Below are 7,131 nucleotides of genomic sequence, written 5' to 3' on the forward strand. Positions count from 1 at the left end.
TGGACTAGTAACCGAAAGGTTGTGAGTTCAAACCCCCGAGCTGACAAGGTGCAAATCTGTCATTCTGCCCCTGAACAGGCAGTTTACCCACTGTTCCTAGACCAGTTTACCCACTGTTCCTAGACCAGTTAACCCACTGTTCCTAGACCAGTTAACCCACTGTTCCTAGACCAGTTTACCCACTGTTCCTAGACCAGTTAACCCACTGTTCCTAGGCCATCATTGAAAATAAGAATTTATTTTTAACTGACTTGCCTGGTAAAATAAAATAAAATAAATGTACAGTTTACACACATATTAGCATCTTAGCTCTTATTGTGCCCCTCCGCACACTTCACTTCCCTTCATTGAATAACTCTCTGTTGTTTCATCGCCCCCAACTGAAAATCCTTTCTACCTTTAGATTTTGTGGCATAGAGAAAGTTAAGAAATCAGGCAGGGGATGTGAGATAAATAATACTGAGACTTCCTACATGCAACAAAATATCAAGAAATATCAGCGAGACACAGAGGACTACCAGCTCAACCAGGTGTACCAGGTGTACCAGCTCAACCAGGTGTACCAGGTGTAGGCATGGGAAGGCTCAAGGACCAGGAACACCGAGAGTCCAACGTTAGGGAGGCACCACAGACCGGGCGACCCAGATACACAGTAGCAGGACATGGAAACCAGGATACACAGTGCGGGAGGACATGGAAACGTAGACACAGAGTACCACTGACCGGGGACGCTCACAGTAGCGGGAGGACATGGAAACGTAGACACAGAGGTACCACTGACCGTGGGACGGATACACAGTAGGGGAGGACATGGAAACGTAGACACAGAGGTATCACTGACCGGGGACCCAGATCACAGTAGCGGGAGGACATGGAAACACACAGAGGTACCACTGACCGGGGGACGCAGATACACAGTAGCAGGACATGACCGGGACCCAGATACACAGTAGCGGGAGGACATGGAAACGTAGACACAGAGGTATCACTGACCGGGGGACGCAGATACACAGTAGCGGGAGGACATGGAAACGTAGACACAGAGGTACCACTGACCGGGGACGCAGATACACAGTAGCGGGAGGACATGGAAACGTAGACACAGAGGTACCACTGATACACAGGGGGAGGACATGGAAACGCAGACACAGAGGTACCACTGACCGGGACGCAGATACACAGTAGCGGGAGGACATGGAAACGTAGACACAGAGGTAAACGCAGACACTGACCGGGGACCCAGATACACAGTAGCATGGGAGGACATGGAAACGTAGACACAGAGGTACCACTGACCGGGGACGCAGATACACAGTAGCGGGAGGACATGGAAACGTAGACACAGAGGTACCACTGACCGGGGACGCAGATACACAGTAGCGGGAGGACATGGAAACGCAGACACAGAGGTACCACTGACCGGGGACGGATACACAGTAGCGGGAGGACATGGAAACAGACACAGAGGTACCACTGACCGGGAGGACATGGAAGGACATGGAAACGCAGACACAGAGGTACCACTGACCGGGGGACGCAGATACACAGTAGCGGGAGGACATGGAAACGTAGACACAGAGGTACCACTGACCGGGGGACGCAGATACACAGTAGCGGGAGGACATGGAAACGTAGACACAGAGGTACCACTGACCGGGGGACGCAGATACACAGTAGCGGGAGGACATGGAAACGTAGACACAGAGGTACCACTGACCGGGGGACGCAGATACACAGTAGCGGGAGGACATGGAAACGTAGACACAGAGGTATCCACTGAGAGCTAATTCCCTACTGACAGCGACTTCCGCTACCATCACACACAAACTTTTTTTTTTCTGTTGCCCGAAAGCAGCACAACAAGGATCCACGAAAGAAAATAAACGATGTGGGAGAGACAAACGGTCAAAAAGGGGACCAGGAACACAGGCCATGGACACGGAGCTATAGCAGGTCGCGGTAATTAACCTCTCCAAAAAAAAACTTACTGACGTGCAAATCTGTTTTATCTAAGGGCCTCTCTTTTGTACCTACATATACAGACAAAACAATGTGATACGAAAGTAGATCTGTTTAAATTATTTTTGCAAGATTAAATGTATATGGAAAATAAACAGACAGAAATACTCTATAACAGATGGACAGCTTCCAAACTGAGCCATTAAAAACAGGACTTCCAAGTTGCCAGTTCTTCAGACTGCGCCGTATATGCCACTCCAGAGAGGACTACATTGAAAAGGAAGCGGAGATGCGCTATAGGTTTCTAAGAAGTGGTTACTCTCCATAAAGTGTGGATGAAGCTTTTAATTTGGCATCTGGGAAAACACGAGATGAACTGCTACAAAAAAAAGACCCACTAGATCTAAAGAACACTGTGTAATGTTCACAACCACATATACTTTGACCTCGCGAAAAGTGGGAGATGCTGTCAAGAAACACTGGCATGTTTTATCATCGGACCCAGCCTGCTGAATTTAAGAATCCACCACTTATTGAATAAAGGAGAGGTCGCAATATACTCGATAAATTTGTCCAACTGCCAGCCACAAAAGAAAATCAGCCAGGCTCTTTTACGCCCTCTTCCGAATGGCAGACATACATGCAGAGGTTGCGCACAGTGCAACAATATGAAGAGTGAATATTTCTACCACCCACATACAGGAAAACGGTTCAAAATAATGACATTATTACGTGCTCCACCACCCATGTTATCTACATTATTAAATGTCCATGTGGGCTGTGCTATGTAGGTAAAAACTCTCGTCCTCTCAAACAGAGAATATGCGAACATAAATTAAATTAGGAGAAACGACAGGGATTATCCAGTCGCAGTACATTTTAATGACCTAAACATAATTCTACTGCTACGATAATTCTACGATTTTGTGCCATAGAGAACGTCTAGATATCAGACAGGGGAGGTGAAATAAATAATAATCTGGGCAAAAGAGAATGTTTTGGGATTTTCACCATCCAGATATTATTCCCTAAAGGTCGTAATAATGAAATGCCTATATATGTTATGTTGTAAATGTGAACATGATATATGCCCCTATTCCAGATTACTCTGACGTTTTTCTTGATTTTTCATTTTGAAAACTTGCTTGGTAGGTCGAAGTCCTCATTGTGGTTCAACAGAAGTGTTTAATACGTTTTATGCACACACTTTATTCTAATGTTGATGAAATTCATGGAACGGATGTGGGTGGGGCTAGGTCTATATAAGGGTGCTCATTTAAAACACGTACAAAAGCTCTGACTATGGCCATACATAAAGCTTATTAAAGAGCAGTGATACCATCAAGAGCAGTGATACCATCAAGAGCAGTGATACCATCAAGAGCAGTGATACTATAAAGAGCAGTGATACCATCAAGAGCAGTGATACTATAAAGAGCAGTGATACCATCAAGAGCAGTGATACTATCAAGATCAGTGATACCATCAAGAGCAGTGATACAATCAAGAGCAGTGATACCATCAAGAGCAGTGATACTATCAAGATCAGTGATAACATCAAGAGCAGTGATACTATCAAGATCAGTGATACCATCAAGAGCAGTGATACAATCAAGAGCAGTGATACCATCAAGAGCAGTGATACTATCAAGATCAGTGATACTATCAAGAGCAGTGATACAATCAAGAGCAGTGATACTATCAAGACCAGTGATAACATCAAGAGCAGTGATACTATAAAGAGCAGTGAAACCATCAAGAGCAGTGATACCATCAAGAGCAGTGATACTATCAAGAGCAGTGATACAATCAAGAGCAGTGATACTATCAAGACCAGTGATAACATCAAGAGCAGTGATACTATAAAGAGCAGTGAAACCATCAAGAGCAGTGAAACCATCAAGAGCAGTGAAACCATCAAGAGCAGTGTGTGGGTTTCTTCTTTTTTCACATTTTAGTCAACTGTTACCATGCACCGAGAAAAAGATAGCTCAGATGTGCGAGTGCCTTTTGAATTTTGAACTACCTTTTAATGTGAAAGCTTAAAAGCCTGATTGGCTTACAGTGGGACAAAAAAGTATTTAGTCAGCCACCAATTGTGCAAGTTCTCCCACTTAAAAAGATGAGAGAGGCCTGTAATTTTCATCATAGGTCCACTTCAACTATGACAGACAAAATGAGAAGAAAAAAAATCCAGAAAATCACATTGTAGGATTTTTAATGAATTTATTTCCAAATTATGGTGGAAAATAAGTATTTAGTCACCTACAAACAAGCAAGATTTCTGGCTCTCACAGACCTGTAACTTGTTCTTTAAGAGGCTCCTCTGTCCTCCACTCGTTACATGTATTAATGGCACCTGTTTGAACTTGTTATCAGTATAAAAGACACCTGTCCACAACCTCAAACAGTCACACTCCAAACTCCACTATGGCCAAGACCAAAGAGCTGTCAAAGGACACCAGAAACAAAATTGTAGACCTGCACCAGGCTGGGAAGACTGAATCTGCAATAGGTAAGCAGCTTGGTTTGAAGAAATCAACTGTGGGAGCAATTATTAGGAAATGGAAGACATACAAGACCACTGATAATCTCCCTCAATCTGGGGCTCCACGCAAGATCTCACCCCGTGGGGTCAAAATGATCACAAGAACGGTGAGCAAAAATCCCAGAACCACACGGGGGGACCTAGTGAATGACCTGCAGAGAGCTGGGGCCAAAGTAACAAAAAACATCACTGCTTCTAGAGGAGATCTGCATGGAGGAATGGGCCAAAATACCAGCAACAGTGTGTGAAAACCTCGTGAAGACTTACAGAAAACGTTTGACCTTTGTCATTGCCAACAAAGTGTATATAACAAAGTATTGAGATAAACTTTTGTTATTGACCAAATACTTATTTTCCACCATAATTTGCAAATAAATTCATAAAAAATCCTACAATGTGATTTTCTGTTTTTTTCTCATTTTGTCTGTAGTTAGTTGAAGTGTACCTATGATGAAAATTAAAGGCCTCTCTCATCTTTTTAAGTAGGAGAACTTGCACAATTGGTGGCTGACTAAATAATTTTTTGCCCCACTGTGTATATATATATAAATATATATATTGATTGCAATTGTTCCCGAATGAGTGAGCGTTCATGTGCAAAGGATTAGCATTTCAATTGTTATAATTATCAACTGTGTGTTGTTTTATCTCAGTCGACCCCCACTTCCCTTTTGTACACCAAGCCGCGATGCAGGTTTATCCCACTAGGGAAACTCCGCTATTATTTCCTTGTAACTATCTATTGTTTGTGTGATGCATTTCTGTGAATTACATAGTTAGTAAATAAATGATTTTAAATAATATTCTAATTGATTGGGCTTCTACAATGAGACAATATGAACTTTGTCCACATTAACTTAGATGAAGCAAAGCAGGTTAATTTAAAGTTTAATTCCCAGATAAGCTATACAGGTTTGATTATTTATTAAATTTGATCAATCAGTAAAATCTGCTTTTGCAGAGTAACAATCAATCAGTCCCGCCTCCAGTGGGAATCCCACATGGCTTTGGAATGAGGGGAAAGTGTACCATAGTGGTAAATGTACCTGACATTATCTTTATGATAATCCAGCAATCTCAATAACTTGGGTATCATCGTCTCATTCAATATATGTATTTAAATTGTCGAACATACCTTTCTAGGTTCTTCCAATTAAACGAGACATCTTAAACTTTGCAATAGTAACCTAGATGAACCAACTTACCAGGTTAATTATAAAGTTTAATTCCCAGATAGACCTATCCAGGTATGATTAATCATTATCATTGATTAATAAAATTTTGCTTTTGCAAATTCATTCATGTCCAACTCCCACAGTACTGTACAGTACTGATGGTTCATTAACGTCTATACAGAGATCTTTGCAGCTCCCAACATATTACAAAACCAAACTTCGGAAAATTAGGGAAAACATTTTTCCTTTCAAATGTTCTAATAAAGATATTTGTATTTAATTTTGCATTAAAGATGGTGACGCTACTATTATACACTTTTACAATAGGCCTGTAGATACACTAATGCATACATCCTGTTGATGTATAGATACTGTATATTAGTTTAATAGCAGGACACTGTAAAGTCAAATATTCAACTGAAGAGTATGAATTCGGATGTTTGAGAAGGTTTGAATCCCAAACAACCTGGCCACACATTGTTTGAAGTACAATAGACCAACGTAGTTGCTGTAGTAGGTCAAAGTTGTGTGCTGGCAAACCTTGGTAGAGCCCGGGTAGAGAAGGCACTCGGCTTCGGACTCCCTACTTCTAACTTAGTCATTTTTCGTTTTTTCAATATCAATGGTTATTGAACCTGCTGATTTGTCCTTGTCTTTTGGCTGGCTCCTCAAGAAATGCTGGCGACCATGACAGAAGCCAAACATGAGTTGGCTTGAGGGTGTGGTTTGATTTGGTTGTTTCTTGAATCCCAAGTGCCTGGTCTCTCTCCATTCAGAGACATCAGTATCAAGCCTATCTGTCAGAGTGCCAGGTCTCTCTCCATTCAGAGACATCAGTCTCTAGCCTGCCTGTCAAGAGTGCCAGGTCTCTCTCCATTCAGAGACATCAGTACCTGTCTGTCAGAGTGCCAGGTCTCTCTCCATTCAGAGACATCAGTTTCTAGCCTGTCTGTCAGAGTGCCAGGTCTCTCTCCATTCAGAGACATCAGTACCTGTCTGTCAGAGTGCCAGGTCTCTCTCCATTCAGAGACATCAGTTTCTAGCCTGTCTGTCAGAGTGCCAGGTCTCTGTCCATTCAGAGACATCAGTCTCTAGCCTGCCTGTCAAGAGTGCCAGGTCTCTCTCCATTCAGAGACATCAGTACCTGTCTGTCAGAGTGCCAGGTCTCTGTCCATTCAGAGACATCAGTCTCTAGCCTGCCTGTCAAGAGTGCCAGGTCTCTCTCCATTCAGAGACATCAGTACCTGTCTGTCAGAGTGCCAGGTCTCTGTCCATTCAGAGACATCAGTACCTGTCTGTCAGAGTGCCAGGTCTCTCTCCATTCAGAGACATCAGTCTCTAGCCTGCCTGTCAAGAGTGCCAGGTCTCTCTCCATTCAGAGACATCAGTTTCTAGCCTGTCTGTCAGAGTGCCAGGTCTCTCTCCATTCAGAGACATCAGTACCTGTCT

This window comes from Oncorhynchus tshawytscha, linkage group LG03 (genome assembly GCF_018296145.1).
Source record: "Oncorhynchus tshawytscha isolate Ot180627B linkage group LG03, Otsh_v2.0, whole genome shotgun sequence".
NCBI classification, from domain to species: domain Eukaryota; kingdom Metazoa; phylum Chordata; class Actinopteri; order Salmoniformes; family Salmonidae; genus Oncorhynchus; species Oncorhynchus tshawytscha.